Raw genomic sequence first — 18,710 nt, 5'->3', positions numbered from 1 at the left:
TCCATGATGTAATAGATGTAATAGACTAAATACACTATCTGATTTTTCACAAGTTTCTCATACAAATACTGCCGGTCCTAATTTTAGCAGTAGTAGTATTTTAGTAATAAGCATAAACTATTTATGTTATGTGAATGAGAGTAAAGAGTACAGTCTAGACCTGCTGTGTGAAAAGTGGCTCGTGGTCACTTGTTGTGATTTGGTGCTTTATGAATAAAAACTGAAGTGAAATACTGAAGTGAAAATCAATATAATGTGATCAATGAGGACAAATCAATGTGATGGAGTTTCATCCACTTGCACTGGAGTTACTGACTGATGATTCTTTCAATTTGTGCCTGTCATCAAGTGACTCTGGTTAACATGAACTAGTGACAGATATGCAATAGTGAGCATGAGAAGCTGCTGGCTAAACAGTCATCTCTATTTAACAATGGGTTCAAATAGAAGTTGGGTTGTGACTGGTCTGCATGACTGGACTGACACCATGATCACACTAAAATGAACACATTTGAAATCCCAAACTGATCACTCTTTCATACTGTTCAGGTCAAATTTGACCCATTTTGACATTTGACAGCTGTAAAAACCCAAAATGTCTTTTACTCTGAAATGTGATGACTTTTCCTAAAGTGGTTCAAAATGTACAAAAATGAAAATATTTAAAATGTTATACTTTTGTATAGATGCTACACATTTATGTCCATTGAGGCTGTTATGGGTCAAATGATCTCTGTATCTATTGCCATGTGTTTTAGTGAAATGAATAGTTCATAGTTTGAATAAGATTTCTTTTTATGATGTAGCAGTGAAGACTGATGGCTCTAATGGTTCTACAATAAACCCCACACTTCCAGAAAGTTATAAAATACATTTCCAGCATTATTGCTTATATTATATTTTTATGTTATATTTTCATGTCTTAGGTAAAATAGGACATGATATTGTGTGATAGTAGATGTTTTTGGTGTAAAAGCTAAAAAATACACTCTCTCTGCTCTCTGAAACATGAATCAAGGTTTAATCACATTTATTGATCAGTCAGATCGACTATTGATGCTTTCTAAATAGATCTTTTTATGAGGGGATTCTTAGACTGGGTCAAAATTGATCTGGAACATACTGTGAGGGAGTAGAATATGAACAGTAAGGGTTAAACAACAGAAAATCAGACTGAGGCTTTATATGTTGGATGTCTGTACATTCATATCCATCCACACATGCACATGTCCGTCCCTAATATACTATAGCCACTGCATGCTAAAATGACATGAGATGGAACAGATGTCTTTGGGGAAATTTGGTGCACAGCTGCAACAAAGCAGAATGCAGTGAATGAATACATCAGTGAGAACTGAAGTGACAGACAGAATGAAAAAAACTAATTGGTTTGCCAACTTTTATGACTCCACACAATGTTATTCTGTGGTAATAAGTTAGCTACCTCCCACACAGAGAGACACAGCAGAAAGCAAACAGCACACAGTGGAAGAACTTACTGAAGATAAGGAGGGACACACCAATTGTTCTACACCAGTATCACTGTGTGATGTATTATAATACTGTGTATGATGTTTTAGAGCAGCAGCGAAAAGGTTATAAAACAGTTTGCTGTGGACAGACTGGACTCATGGAGCAGCAGCAAATGTCAGGAGTGAACTGCTGTTTGAGTTACATGAAACTGGGCGGCAGGGCAAACAACACACACACACACACACACACCTCACCACTACCCCCCCCCACCCCTCTCAGAATGCTCCATAACCCTGGAAACAGAGGCCTAGTTCATTTGCAGCCAGATTAAAGCGAATGAGGTGGAGCGGGTGGAAAAGATTATTCCTGGTAAGCAAGAAAAAAAAAAAGCCTTAAGCTCTCCATTAATAACATGAAGAGAGTGTTATTTATGAAAGCTGCCTCCAGGCTCATTGCTACACACACACACACACACACACACACACACACACACACACACACACACACACACACACACACACACACACACACACACACACACACACACACACACACACACACACACACACACACACACACACACACACACACAGAAGTCTAGTATGTTGCAACCCAAATGATTACATTACAACTTTTACACCGCCACGAGCACCGCCACGCCTTCAATGTGCGGACACGCGTTGTACATTGTGGACTGTGAATTAGTCACGCAGCGCGCCCCTCGTTTTTTTATTCTCCAGGATTACGGTACAGTAAGTGAGGAAAGGAACCCAAAATTTTCAGATCGGCTTAAAGGAATGTCTAAATCAAAGCTGTGTAAATCCAACCAGAGCGAGGGCAACAACACGCTGCCACGCTGAGTAACGCCGCTCCAGCTTAGAGGCCAGTGGGCAAAGGTTGCCAGGAAACGCTTGGATGGGGCTCCCGGGAGGAGGGGGGCGGGAGGGGGTTGAGATGCACTCACATGTTCATACAAACATCTCAACAGCACTTCGAGAGCACCTCAGTGCTGTTAAAAGCTTCAGCTGGAGGAGGAGGAGGAGGATGGGGCTCTATTGAGGGATTGACCTCTGACCTCTGTGGTGGTGTGAAACAGGAAGTGTCAAAGTAAAACGACACGATAGGGAGGTTGTAAAAAACAATGCTGTGTATGGACTGCGTGTAAATGACAAGGTGAGCGCTATCTCCAGCAGACTGATGATAACAACAACAATGATTACATTACACTGTAAACTTATTAGTGTGTTGGCTTATCAGATTGAGATCTTTCTTTAAAGCATTTGTCAAAGTGAAGCGACCAAACATTAACTGGCTGCAGCTGCTAACATGTAAAGACTTGCTGCTTTTTCTCTATTTGATACTTCTGCAAACTCAGTACTTTGACTTTAACTCAAGGTCTACTTACTAGCTTCTTCTGCGTACCGCTTTTAACCACACCTCAAAATTCAGCTGATACTTGTTGATACTTGTCTTACAAATCGAGAGTATTCAAATCTTTTTTTTTTAACTTCATGAGCTGAGAATAATTTACAAGCCTTGCTTATGAGACCAGTCTAAAGCCCACTGTGTCATTTTAAAAGGGTAAGGCTTTGTTTTCAGCCTGCATGTCTAAAGGTAGGTAAGGTAGCTCTGGCCCAGGAACATTGTTCTGTACATGTGGAGTCCTCCAGCAGCCGGCCAAGGTCCTGAACTTTTAACACGCCTGTCCAACATTCGCCTTTAGCTTTCCATAGCAACCCCCCCCCCCCCCTTTCCCAGGACAGAGGTTCCCTCCCCCCAGGACGTTTAAAGGGAGTTAAAGAGAGGAGGGGGTGGATTTAGGGGGGAGCTGTCTTGACAAAAAGGGCGTTTCTGGGGAAACTGAGCGCTCACTGTTCTCCGAGAGCTTTCACGGTCGCCACTTGGCAACAGTCGGCTGTCGGTATTTCAAAACGCCGCTTTTTCACGCTTGTCTGCGAGCCACGAAAGAGCCACACACATGCACACACACACACACACACGCAAAGTGAGAAAAGCCGGCAAGTGTCACCGCAGCAGATGCTTCTTGTATTGTTTCCTCTGGAGTCAAAAGCCAAAGCTAGCCGGCTGACGTCATGTAGATGATATTCAATTTCAAGCACGCCTGTAAGTCCATTCTTTTCTAATCATAAGCCAGAATGAATGGCCACCTGTCTTGACTACTACAGAGCAATGCAAAGAACAATCTAGCCAGAACAGAAGAGAGATTTCACAGTGATTACCAAGCTCTAAATCTGCACAGAAATCTACAAGTTTCACAATTTGACACGCTCCGACAGATGCTTGATTTCATTTCAAGGTAACTTGTCAAAGTGGATTTTCAGAGCAGTTGTTTGGATGCTGAAGGTTCTCCTCCAGATGGTGGACACTCCCTCTCCAACCACACCCACTCACCTGTCCTTCCTCTGAGGACACAGAGAAGCAGTCTGCAGTCAACACCAGCTGTTTTCCAACTGACAGACAGTGGCTCAGACCCCCCCCCCCCCCACCCCCACCCCCACACACCTCCTCCTCCTCCTCCTCGAGGTACGCCTTCACCTCTCTAACCCCCCACTATTTTTCCTCTCATAATGCCTCTCTCTGGTTGGCTGGTCTTTTCAGCCTTGTCTTTAACAAAAGAAACAAAAGGAGGCAGGGCTACTTTCCCTTCCCCCCCCCCCTGCAGAGAGAAGGAGAAAGGGGCTAGAAGACCTGCAAACCAACCCTCCTTTCAACACTGTAAAGACCCAGAAGACCCAAGAAAGTGTCTGCAAGCAAAATCCTTACAACACATGCAAAAGTAAAAAAAATGCAAACTGCATGCAAAGAACATTCTAGCATTTCCATGTAGTGTGAGTAGAAGAATGTGCAGGTGCAGACAGTAACAGAAAATGCAAACTACACCCCGTTTATTTTGTCTGCTGCTGAGCTGTTTATACTATGTGGATTAGTTTACTAAAAACTTAAACATGCGCATACACCCCGGAGTAGATGGAAAATGTGTGTGGGAGTGTGAGTGTGTGTGTGTGTGTGTGTGTGAAATATATATGTGAGAAATAGTTGGGAGTTTTAGACCTTTGGGAATGAGGATGTTTTTGTGGAGTGGGGTTGTGTTGACAGCTTTTTTCATAAAGACCCATGCATAGCTATGTGCCATGCTGTCAAACAGGCCTTTTCCACTTCAGGAACTAAACACAGTCTAACCTAACATAAAGCCACTGTCTCACACACTCTCAGCTTTTGTTTCCTCTGCTCACCGCCAGCTTTGAGCAACCAGTTCCTGGAAACTGAATTTCAACCCTGTCTGGGAGGTGATACTGAATATAAGTTCCAGGTACTGTCCTCAAGTCAGATAGTGTGCCTGCTATTATCTTTAACTATTTACTTTAAAGATTAGAGATGCTGCTTTCAGTAATATTAAAATGTGTGTTTCTGCTCCTGATAACAGATGCAGTCTGGAAAGATAGTGGCATGCTGACTGCACTGATTTCTCCAGAGAATTGTTATGAGTGTCTGTATAATTCTTTAGTATTCTACATTGTTAGTTTGCTTAGTTGTGAGTCAAACGAAATTGAAGTAGTCCATTGTGGAGCAGCAGCAGTGGACCACAGTTCTGCTGCCTGCTCTGCTTTGTTCACATTTTAGAGAAAGGAATGAATATTTCCCTCATTAATGATGTATTATTTCCTCAACTGCTGCCACCCATCCGCTATTAACCACAATGTTATTTTTTATGACCCAACTGTTCCACAGTTTAACCACAATGGCACAATGTGATGCATCACTGTCATGTCCATGTACAAGCTATGTTTAATAAGTGTTTACTGCTTCCATTATAACAAAAAAAAGACCACAATAATATATTAACGTCATCTAAATGTAAGCTTTAACTAACACACTGGCACACAGCAGGCCAGCACTGTGTAACATATGAGTGAGGGGACAGATGGCGCAGAACTGTGGGAACATTTCAGGTCTCACAGTGAAGTGATATTAACAGCTATGAGATAGTTTAAAAATCAATCAATACATAAATAAATATTAAATCCCATAGGCATTCCAGGGAAGATCTCTGTTTATCCCAAACACATGTTCTGCTGTCCCTGGGATGTTGGGACATCATTAGTCTGGAGACCTGCCAGGTCCTCATTAGTACTGTGGGAGAGGAGGTCACCTTTTTGGCCACAGGGGTTAGGGTTAGGGTTAGGATCAGGGTTATCGGTTCCTTCTACCCATATAAGGGCTAACACTAGCTTATGTTGTTAATGTATGACATCATAGAGTTATTACCTGGGCCTCCCATCAAATATCACAAATGGCAAAAGTTGCCTCATGGGTATTTACAGTGTGTACATCACATACATCATCCTCTATCCTTAAACTGCTCTCTAACCCTGCTCCTGTAGAGCTACTGCCCTGCACGTTTTAGAGATCTCCTCACTCTAACACACCTGATTCTAATTAACAGATCATTATCAAGCAGCTGAAGCTTGTTAAAGGGCTTGATAATGAATTAATAATTAGAATCAGGTGTGTTAGAGTGAGGAGATACCTAAAACATGCAGGGCAGTAGCTCTACAGGAGCAGGGTTGGAGACCACGTCATTAGACCCTCAATGCTAGCAAGGACAAACTCTCAAAAATGTAAGAAACATGAGCAGAAACATCAGGAACAGAGGAGGGGTCATCTCCCACGACTGACAGACAGGAAATAGATGTGGAAATAAAACGGAACTACAGCGTGGACAACGTGGATGTTACAAATATAGATTCATTTAGTTTAGAATGGTCCCTAATACTGGCTGGACTGAGCATCTCCTAATATTAAAAACACATTGTTCATGCATATCAAAACATATTGAAACTTTTAAGTACTTCCACCATTGTATGATGCTGTTTACAATTAGATATCAACAAGTGTCTTCAGTTAGCAGATCTGTTTTGATAGTAGTGTTCCCAGTATTAGGTCAACTCTATTTCTTTGGCTTAACATCTGAAACAGAAATTATCTAGGACCAACATACTGGTTGTTTATCAGTACAGATGATTCAAGTTTCGCAATAAACAGTTTGTTATGATCAGAGTTAGAATTTAAAGTGGAATTAAAGCAGGGCTCTGGCTTCTGAGGACTAGGATTAAAAACTAATTCACCCTCAGATCCTCTGACTCTATTAGAACACTGTAGTCCAGACATTTTCTGATTTACCTCTTTGTTTAACAGTTTTCAATCTGCTTCATCTTCTGTGTTTTCTGGAACGATATTTAGGACATTTAGGACATTTAGGACCTGTTGCTTTCATCTGCATAGACATTGATAGCTACAGTACAGCAGCAGTGCAATAAGACTATCAAAGCCATTTCATGAGCAGCAACCTGTTTCAATAGAAGAGGGTAGAACCGGACCAATATATTGGTACCAGCCAATAAATTGTCCGATGTGTGCAGACTTTTTTTTAAGTTGTATAAATAGCATTTTATGTATACCTTAATTTTTCTCAATTCAAGTTTAATGTATGCATGTTTTTTTATTCATAGCTAATTATAATTTAAGTTTCCTGTTTCAGTGCACTGATGTCATTTTACACAATGAAGTTTATCCTTAAACTGTAAAATATGATGGTCTCTATTACATATCAAGTGTTTGATAACCATATTTGAGGGCTTAAACAAATGTGTGTTTATTGCTATATTGTGTATATATATATATATATTTTATAACATTATAAGCCAGTATGTCAATATCAGAAATGTTTTGCTCCCTACTCTCAGTATTGCTCCTTAACATCCAGCATCTGTCAGGCCCAATCATATGAGTATCAAAAAGTGAATGATTGGTTAGATTCGTAGTCTGTTTACTTATTCAGTTCAGATGTGTCATGTCTCTTTTTTCATATTTATGAAAAAAGGCAAACTGAGCAGATAAAAAAGGTATCAATATCTTTCTTTGTCCATTTTGCTGTCTGTTAAAAAAAGTCCATGTCCACATTGATCTAGGTTTATAATTAGACTCTGTTTTAAAGGTAGAGTGGATTAAGCTCAGGTTAAGAGTAAAGGAATTCCTGTTTTCATATGAAGGACACTAGAATCAGGATGTGTGTGTGTGTGTGTGTGTGTTCCCTCCACCCTCAGGTTTCATCTTCTCATCGCAACAGCACAGTGACAAAGGCCTTCTCATCATCCGTGTCACCCTATCTCACCGGCTGGGCCCCTTTCTCTGAGGGCCTTCGACAAACGGCTGCTTCAGCTACACAGACGGATGGGAAGTGATACGTGAGCACGGTGAGGCATGAATGCAGACGCGAGGGAATGCTGAGAAAATGAGAGCAGTGGAAAGTGTCACGTGTTGACTTTTAAACGATGAAAAAGGAAGGAAAGGATGAAATTGCGCGAGTTTTGCCAGACAGCACACAGATCTGAGTGACACAGAGATATATAATGTATGCAGGAAGACAGATCAGATCATCATAAATGCCTTGTGGTAGGATATATTAATAACGTGGGAGGAGAGCAGTTTTCCTCAACTGCAAATCCACATTTCTAAGTTTTCCATTAATGATATCCTTGATGTTACCCAATACAGAAACACAGCAGTCTTCTGTGTAATTTCATTACATGAAAGGCTTCTGTTATGGCCATCAGTAATAAATATTTCTACTTTGTTTTTCAGAAAATCAGGGATTATTCCAGGCAGGTGGCTCCAAATACTACTATAGCCATTAGTCTGAAGGGCTGAGTCCTATGAAATCTTGTTTTAACTTTTTCCAAATTCTCCTTTTTCTTGTATGTAATAGAGGTATTATCTGCAAATATATATTAATATTGGAATTTGATCAGCATCAGTCCCAAAAGTATTGGTCAGACCCTAATTTGATGTAATACACAATTGTACTGTTTTTAATCAAAGAATGTGTTTCAATACAGTTATAAAACAAAATATTGTTTGCGTAAAGTGTTTCACATCTGAGCTTCACATTCAGATGTTGGCAAAACTCATAGTAGTCGCTCTTAATGTTGAATTCCTTCGTTTGTTTGGGGGGATGATTTGGCCAGTTCAGAAGGTCTCTTCAACATGACTGTGTGTGTGTGTGTGTGTGTGTGTGTGTGTGTGTGTGTGTGTGTGTGTGTGTGTGTGTGTAGACACTATAAAAACACTTCTAACGGTGGGAAATTCCCTAATATTTTACATTTTACAGTTGATTCAATTTTTATTATCACATTCTAAAATTAGGACTGATCCGATCCAGTATCAGTATCGGGTGCTGACACTTATGTAATTGACTTATCAGATATCAGACTGACATGATCCACATACCAATCCAGATTCCATTATCTGATATAGAGTACATGTAGTTAGCTGATGTAGAGTAAGACAGAATGAAACTGCTGCTACACAGGAGTCATTCCTATTCGTTTTTTCATACTCTAACAAATTAAAACACGGAGAAAGCTGCGTCATTCAGCCTTCACTAGCTAGTCACCTAGCACGCTAGCTTGAAGCATTGCTATGACCCTGATACTAGCAGGAAGCTAACCACATAACACATTTAACTAGCTACCAATTCAGACTGGACGGGTACAAGTAACAGCTCCAACAACAGAAATACCTGTCGACCTAACACATAACAGCTTCTCTTTTAAACAGTTTACAGAGCATCCACTGGCTGAGTGGCTAGCAGACACATTAGCCTAGCATGACATTAGCTAGCTGTCAAACAGTGACCGTTACAAAGCACTTAGACTTTGAGAGTGAGCTTGCACCAGACAACACATTCCCAGCTCACTTTAATGTGATAACACCACCAAGAATGTCTGCAGGTTCACACAGGGACACACACACACACACACACACACACACACACACACACACACACACACACACACACACACACACACACACACACACACACACACACACACACACACACACACACACACACACACACACACACACACACACACACACACACACACACACTTTCATCCAGACACCCATATCCCACCCGCAGCTATGTTGGGTGGATGAGGGTGTCATGAGGCCGCTGCAGGCAGCACAGCCTGTGGTTGTGGCTGTCCTCCTGACTCAAACACTGATTTATTTCTCTACACACTTCTCGTGCTTATATTTCAAATGTTCACAACTTGCCGTTGCTATGTGTATGAAAATGTATCTATTTGTAATTAACAATGCATTGCTCTGCACATGATTTGTTCAAGTTTTCCAAACACAAAAAAGGAGTTGCCATAGAAACATGCACTACTAAACCTGTTTGTATGTGAAGCCTACTTGACCTACAGTTCAAATAAACATTTAAATTTAATGCAATTTTGTATAGTATTATCTTTTAATATGTGCTCTGTGGTTTACTACAGCCTCATGTAACTTTATAGACCCTACCACAAGTGAGGTAGGGTCTGTCGAGGAGCCGTTCATTTCCTCGCATTTGAGGCGGGATCAACAAATGTCGATCAAATGCTTCTGTACGTTACTAGACAAACTTACAGCCAATCATATCAACGATACACGATTACGTATTCACAGCCTATAGGGAGCAGTGCGAACATGAAGGAAAAATCATTCAGCGCAAGTTTTTGTTCTATCTTCAAAGTGAACTTGTCTTCCAATTTATTTAGCACACAATCAGGTTTGTACAAATGGGATGTTCAGCTTCAGCTCACAGCTCTTGCCAGATGCAGCACAGCTCAGTGATTGATGTGTTTTACCAGTGACAGATGTGCTATATCAAAAACACAGATGGGAGGAGTTGTAGTTAACTTCTCTCTTTATGTTTTATGTGCTCAGGATTGTTTATTGATTTTTAGATCATATTGGACACTAGTTTGACACTGCACTCCTATAACTTTGTGATAAACTGTTTTAAAAAGCATCAACAATTATGCAGCTGAATCACTGATGCCTACATTATCCACAATGCAATTCAGCAGCCGATAGTTCAGTTAGGAGATTGGAGTGTTATTGTAGTAGCAGCTAATGTAGCCTCCAGCAGAGATGAGGAGCAGCTACAGAGATCTGTTAAGATCTCTTCTTTCTAACTCCCCACCCCCAGATTTATTTCATTTCCAAACTTATAGTCTTCAACCCCAACTGACGCTGACTCAAGTGACATCACTTGAGGCAATTTTTTTTTTCACACGCACAGCGTGTTTCACATGTGCAGTACTATTCCCCAAAACCTGGAAACAGACTGATTTGTAACATTGGTGGCGTTCCCCTTTAACATCATCTACATGAACCAGAAATGTACCTTCCTGGACACCCACAATATCTGCTCCAACTAGAAACCTGTTCCTCTCTGTTCCTCCCAAGTTCCAATTTGTGTATCAATCTACAGTTTATAGTGTTAGGTACTGGCCAAAAAATAGATTTTAGTTTACCACAAGAAACCTTTTCCATTCCATAAAAGCAGCTTAACTTCTCTATAACATCAGTTTTTAATGTGGTCTTAACACGAACAGCTAGGACTTGGCCTACAGCAGTGAGATGTTTTGCATAGATATCCTAACAGACAGTATGATATTAATTAGGTGTGTAATGGTTTGTATATTCATACCTCACAGTTCAGTACAGGATGTTTGATTCATCATGACTTATGTTTGTTCAGTATACTCTGTTTAGTAATTCACATTCTCCAATAAAACAATGATTCTAGAACACACAAATGTTTTAGCAGTGCATATGTGCGCTAACCGGCTTAGACAAGTTACCCTGTAGCATCACAACAGTCAGAGTAACAAATGTGAGACTGTAACACTTATTTCCATAGTGAAATGATAGTACGTCTACCCAGCTAAACTGTCCCAGTGATAGTTTCCACTGCAGTAACTAGTAGTAGTAAGGTTAGGGTTGTAGTAATCATTTCTAGTAGTAGTAGTAGTTGTAGCTTTATTGTCATTATATTGAGGGTCAGACAACTATATAGATAGCATATGTATTTAGATAGCACTCCCTGAGCCATAAAAACTATTTAAGACAATTAAAAACACTTTAAGACATGAATTAAACATGAGTAATCTATAAGGGCAATAAAGTGCAATATGCAATATAAAAAGGTGCAAACACCAAACTGTTCAACTAATTGTTTTAAGGCTGATTTATACTTCTGCGTACCTACGCAGAGCTCTCTGCATCGACGCAGAGCCTACGTCTACGCCGTAGCCTGACGTGCACCTCCAAAAAATCCTAACTACGCGTCACGCCAACGTGGACCGCAAGTGCTGTGATTGGTCCGGTAAAAGCGTCAGTTCCTCCGGCAGTTGCTTTATTTATTAATAATGAACAAAAGGTATGTGTTTTCTGTTATTAGAGTACATAGCGCAATGCTACATGCTACTGTGTCCGGAAGATAAACAAGGATGCAGATAGACTCCTCTGAAACCCCACACACACACACACGCGCGACACGTTCCCTCGACGCAGAACTTCAAAAGGACGGCGTCGCTCCGACGCAGAAGTATAAATCAGCCTTTAGCCAATAAGCCATTGTTGGATGGTTACATTTAAAAAAATAAAAGACTAAAACCTTCTTTTTTTTCCTTTTTTTGCTGTACTGTGCCAAAAATATACCGAATCGTGGCCCTGAAACCGAGGTACACAGCATACAGTCAATATTGTGTACCGTTACATATTTAGTATTAATGACTAAGTCTTTTGTAACTCTTAGTCACCTGAGCTTTAGCTGCCAGGTGGCACCCTGCGTTTGGCTTTACACATCACGTGTGCTTCAACACTGACCTAAGGCAAACACACCGGCTTCATTCATGAGGGAACAATTGTGAGCATGCGCACACACACACACACGACATGAGCTGCCTTTGGTGGGGGCACACAGCACACCTCGTACGGGTTAATAATTCACACTCTTACAGAGCACTTCACTTGCTGCTTCAAAGAGATTTCAACACTCAAATCTATTTTACATTCCACGGCACAGCATGTATCTGGGTCTCCATTTACATATCTGAATAATTAACAGGCTATCCTGTCTAATTAAATCCTCAGAGAATCCTGGGGAGTGTTATCACTATTCTTGTTATCAAAGAAAATCCTCAGCTGCAAAAAAGAAAAAAAAAATGAAGGCTTTGCTGATTCAGATAATGGACACGGAGAGACTGGCCAGCTTGAAGGCTTAAGAGTTAGAAAGTTCACTGTAATATGCAGAGGAAACCTGTGTGAATCCAAACATGACTACCAACAACTATAGAGGACACAGAGTCATGTCCAGGCTCCAGACACACAGACACAGACACACACACACACACAGACACAGACACACACACACAGACACACACACACAGACACACACACACACACACACACACACACACACACACACACACACACACACACACACACACGGTGATATGACTTTGGGCGATTTCTTTAATTAGAGTTTCTCTGCATTTACATGTAAAAATTTTCATCATCATCAGTGCATGAATATGTCATACAGCCAAGAACACATGTACAGTATATCAAAGAATCTCACTTAATGATTCATTAAAAGATCTTTAAAATCACCCCCCACCTCACTCCCCACCTAGTCTATGTCCAGCCACTTTGAGATATAGTGTACTGTTCACAGATGAGGCTATATTTAATATCTGCTATCTTGAGGTCTCCTACAGCATGGTGGTGGTAATGGTGGTGGTATCTAAGGGGGTGGGAGGGGGGGCACCTCGTATCAGATTCCATGCCTGTGTCTTTTATCCCTGTGCTCAGGGTTTGCACCACCAGCATATTGTCCCTAATCTTGGTGCATCTGTTGGCTCACAAAGCCCCATTAAACAGCCAGACCCCTCTGATAAGGTTACTGACTTAATGCTCACTGACATAATTAAATTGAGTATTTAATCTGGCCATGGGAGCGGAGGAGACCCAGAACCCTGCTGGGCCAGTCAGCCCGTTCACATGTCAGGCCTCGGCTGCCCTTCTAAATGACTTGTACTTTGGATCACATTGGGGTGATCGCCCTTCCCGACAGTTCCAGGGAATTACACAAAGACTTCCTGTTGACTCACTTCACCTGTTGGTTTCTGCTACATACAAAAATCCAGTATCGATCAGGACCTAGTAGAGGGCACAAATCATGAAGTCACAGGGTAGACTCTGTTTCACTAGCTTCTGCAATCTCTCATCCAGCATTTCTTTCTTAAAACATTTCTGGAGTTTCATTTTCATATTCAGAGTCAGCCCAGCATTCACTGCACAAGTTGAAACCTTCATGATTTTAACAAAGCTAAACGAAAAAGAAAAAAAAACACAGCAGTGCAGGTACTCTGGTTTTGTCCAACACCTTCCTCTTAAGTCATATTCTAACATCTGAGCTCACTGTACAGACTCAACACACTCATGGACTCTGTTGAGTAGAGCCCCACCAATATATCAGTCAGCTGATATAGGCTTAGCACAGATATATCAGTATCTGCAAATATGCTGTCCAATATGTGCCAATTTTTTATATAAGTTATATTGGCAGAAATTGTATTTCTTAATTCAAGTGTCATGTGTTTTTTTTGTTTTCATTCATAACTAATTATAATAATTATTGAATTCCCAGCTGTATTTTTGTTATTTTATGCAATAAAGTCTATTGTCTAATCGTGTTTTAGAAGTGTAAGTTTAATATATGCATGATTTTTATTCATAGATAATTATAATGATTAAATTACCAGTGAAGTTTATTGTTTCAGTGCACTGATGTCATTTTACAAGTGTATCCTTAAACTGTAATATATCAATATCCATTACATATATTTGATCATTACAAAAAAATGTGCGTTATGTATATATTCTGCACATATAACTTCATCTGCCAACATATCGATATCAGAATTTTTATGCTCCCTAATGACGGCATCAGCATCAGACCCTAAAATCCAGTATCGGTTACGCCCTGCTGTTGAGTCAGGCAGGCGTGTTGTTTAAAGGTACTGATGAGACCCTGAAATACAATCCAGGAAGTGGAAATGGACTTCAAGACATAGAAGATAAGAAGAGCATACAATAAATATTCACAGGACGGATTTTACAGCTCTGGAAAGCTATCACAGCCGAGCGGCAAATGTTTTATCTTTTGTCACAATGTTCACAAGGCAAACAGTCCAATACAGCTCAAGTATTGATAGATGTTCCATGCTTTCACTCCTCCACAAACCTCATGCTAGTCAGATGGTCTGCTAGAAAAATGATCAGATGCAACCCTCTGACTCAAAAAGCTGCATTATGAGAGCTTTTCAGATGCTGTGTGATGATGTGACAGGCATACTGACATGCTAACACTTAAAGAGCATCTACAGGTGGATTCATTTTTTTTTTAGAACAGAGTCAGGAGTATGTTTATCAGAGGATATTCTCTATAGAACATCTGACTGCACCTTTATCTCATAGCTCTGACCACAGAAGGGTTAGGTACAGAATCCTGGACTTTTAAAAGGGTACCAACCAAATCACACCGATCAATCAATGCCAAATTTCAGTACTATGAGAGCAGGTTGCGTTTTGTGAATTGTTGATGAATATTGAGAAGATTCCTCATGAGCCATTTGAACAAAAATGAAATGTCACACCTGAAATGTCTCAATGTTGTGTTCCTGTTTGTACTTTGAAATATCAGCATTGTATGTTAAGAAGACACTGTCAAAAAAACTACACAAGTGGTGGAAGTATGCGTGTCTAAACTGCTGCGTGGGTGTTTCCATTTCCATTGAAACAACCCCTGAGAAAAAAAGAAGTAGATGGAGTCCTTCTTTAAGTTACAGCTGATCACATATTGAATTCCAGGTGCTGACACCCTATGGACACAAATGTAAACAGTACCCGAGTCTACTTCACTGACACTTCATCAACATCCCCCGAACAGATGATGTAAGCGTATTAGCTGTCCAGTCGCAGTATATCATACAGTCAAGTTTGTCCTTGGTGTGCCCCCACCTGTTCATTAGCACACTGACAGCATCAATATCAAACATGATGCACAGCTACACAAACAGAGCTTCACAATAACACTACACTGCAATATTACACTTACAAACTAACCTAGCTCCTTCCTTTTTCACACTTCAGTGCTTGTGTATTCAGTTTTGGCTCCTCAGGCTATAGCAATCAACTGTGTTTACTGCCACACTGTTTGTCATGTACAGCCAAAATGTAATCACACTAACACACCTTAATTTGACTTTATAAAATGTATTTTTAAAAAGGTGCTAAAACTGCGCCCGCTGTTGAACCACCCTAAATCACAGCAGGGAAAATTCCATCACCATGACAGCCCCAGAGACAAATCACTGGAGTTTTCCTTTATCCTCACTCACACACTTCACACACACACACTCACACACACTCGCTTCTGCATGACACGACACTTAAAGTACATTTGTTTGGTTGGTAGGAAGAGGGGGGAAAATGATGAAAGGTTTCGACACCACGCGCTCCCTGCAGTCCCTCCAGCTGCCAGACACAGAAAACAAGAGCTGTCGACACCCCCCCCCCCAAAAAAAAAACACACAGACACACACACCATCTCACCTTTTGACCTTTGGCACCTTCGCCGTGACAGAATTTGTGAGGTGAATCTTGTTTATTGGAGGAGCTCTTTGACACCTCTGCTGTCACAAATCGGTCTAATAGCTGCTTTCTAATTATTAGCTACATAATTCCTCTAATAGCCTAATAAATCTGTTTATTACTACATAACTGTTGTATTCTTTTTCTCCTCTTCTCCATTTCCTAGAAAAGCAGTTTCATAGTTTTCCCCAACTCAAATTATAGACACAAAAAAAGTCCTGTTCACTGATCTGACAACCTTTAAAATGTCCTTTTTTCCCCCATCTGAGGTCAGACCAGGTCAAGCCTATAAAAGGTCAAATGTGCAAACTATAATGACTGCATTTATACACAGGAGCAAAGGTCATTATACAAGTTCAGACAGCTCTGGGGTTCTGGTGTCTGACTCTATCCAGGTACAGGTACAAGAACGTGCCGTCTGCTAGTTCTGCTCATAAACAGTCATTCAGTTGAGGGACAGTGAAAACAAACGCTCCACTTCTGTCTCACACACTCCACTTAAACATCCTTTCTAACTGCAAACACTCGAGAGAAACCGACACGAGCCACCACGTTAACTCGAGGAAGCTTTATTTATACTTGTCACGCTTGACCAATTTTCAGTAGCTCCAGTGGAAAACTAGATTTAATTTGATTTGGGTCCAATACACAATTAGGCATGTTACAATGCTCCATTGCTTCTATTTTAGTGCAGCTACACTGACACTACAGCTGTCAAAAACCACTTCATCTCTAGATGGTGTTCAGAGTTGCGTTTTATGATAGGAAACAAAGACTCACATGTGTTAAACCTGGATTATCTTTGAAATGAGCACACACACACACACACACACACACACACATCAGAGCTATCAGGCACAACGTCTGGGCATATCCTAGTTTTCGCAATGCTACCAACACTCCCAAATAAATGAGCAATCATCATCAACATCATTATCACCATCATCATCATCATCATCATAGGAAGGGGATATTCCATCTCATTTCCTGGCTTATACTAAGCCATCAATTTAGTTATGAGGCAATAGGAGCAGATGGCCTCAGTTTAAGAAGGCACTACACTGTGAGAGGAGATCATCACCCACGGGACACAAACACACAAAAGGTCACTCTCTATGTGACCTCTCTGTTGGAGTGTCATCCATGACACTCTTAACTGAGTGAATACTGATAAACTCAATCAACTGTTTAACATGTTACTGTGTTAAATGTGTCATGAACATGAATACCTGGATCTGACCTTTGGCCTCCTATTGGACTTACGTCATCAACAACAAGAATGGGAGAGAATATTAACTTTCACTGCTTTATTTCCAACAATGCTTTACCTGAAGGATAATTAGGTTTCATTGAAATACAATACGATAGTTCTTGTTGTAGGGTTACTGTAGACGGACTTTAATATAAAAGTCCTAATATATATATATATATATATATATGTTTCAGTTTTATGGACTAGTAAAAACAACACATGCAACAATATGTGAGACTTTTTCTCACTTTACAGAAAATGAGGTCATATTTCATTTTCTAAAAACTGTCATTTTAGACATGGTTGACCTATTGTTACATTGCACAATGTTCATTCACCTACATTGTCAATTGTAACCTGTTTTTCCTTTGCAGACAGTGTGGTTAAATACATTAGAAGTCCATGCATGCCACAGTATGTCAGTGACTTATCATTAGCTCTCACTCTCACTGAGGAAAAATACATTATGAGACTGAAGCTAGTACATGCCATATTATCATATGGCAGTCTTTTTATTTAACAAATGGTGAAATTTAATGGCTGGTCTATTGAAGCGACGCCAGTTTGGACCAGTTATTGCGCTTCAGTGGGCTAACTTGGTGTTAGCTAACGTGGCTAATATTAACCTGCTGTTTCTAACTGTTGAACCATTTCTAATAAACGTAAAGTAACGGTATGAATGAAAACAGTGACAGAAGAAAGCTAACAATATTCAAACACTACAAACATAGCGAAAAGTTGCTCCAGTAACGCAGTGACAGAGTGTGTTATTAACAGGAGAAAAGACACGCAGTCATTTAAACAGTTGATAAAAGTAGACAGTATTACTCACCTTGCTCTGTTACTACTCTCCTCTCAGTCACTTGCTGCTCCTAACGCTGCTTTACTCCTCGTTACAGCGAGGCGAAGAACTTTTCACCGGTTTCATTCAAAGTATCCAAATTGTCCGTAACCGCTGCTTGTAGACTAACCAGCACACACAGATAACGTTATTCCTCGAGGTTACCGGGTCACAAAATTCCACCGTCGTTCAGTCCACACTTTGCAACATTTTCTCCCAGTCATCCAACTTTGGCCAGTTCACACACCTGAAGGCTCGGTGGGAAAAAATCAATGTAGGTAATCCATGCAGCTCAGAGTAACGCTCAGTTTGGTTGGACTCTGCAGGTTTCTCTCCCACATGTAGCCGGTAAGTGTGGTGGGAATGGTTTGGTGCGGTGCACAGCGCACTGCTCTCCACAGGAGTAAAAAGGGGTTTGGCAAAGGGGGATATTTCATGCTGCCTTCAATGGCGCCTCGTTATTTCAAAATCAAGTGCGCAAATGAAAATTTCGAAATGTCGCCTTATTTGTGGTGCCCAGTTTCAGCTGTAATGGACAGCCCTATAGCCACTTTACACAACAGACCA

The 18,710-nt window shown here is 40.6% G+C and overlaps 1 protein-coding gene across 1 annotated transcript in view; it reads right to left on the bottom strand.

Moving 5' to 3' along the window:
* plxnb1b (plexin b1b) overlaps positions 1-18,484 on the bottom strand; it is a 119,297-nt gene extending 100,813 nt beyond the window's left edge. Inside the window, exon 1 of the mRNA XM_053315395.1 lies at positions 18,135-18,484. The gene's annotated coding sequence lies outside the window, so the exon portion shown is untranslated. The remainder of the gene's footprint in view (positions 1-18,134) is intronic.
* Positions 18,485-18,710: the final 226 nt, after the last annotated feature.

The sequence above is a fragment of the Scomber japonicus genome, chromosome 3 (genome assembly GCF_027409825.1).
Source record: "Scomber japonicus isolate fScoJap1 chromosome 3, fScoJap1.pri, whole genome shotgun sequence".
NCBI lineage: Eukaryota > Metazoa > Chordata > Actinopteri > Scombriformes > Scombridae > Scomber > Scomber japonicus.
This window is presented reverse-complemented; position numbering and strand designations above follow the sequence as displayed.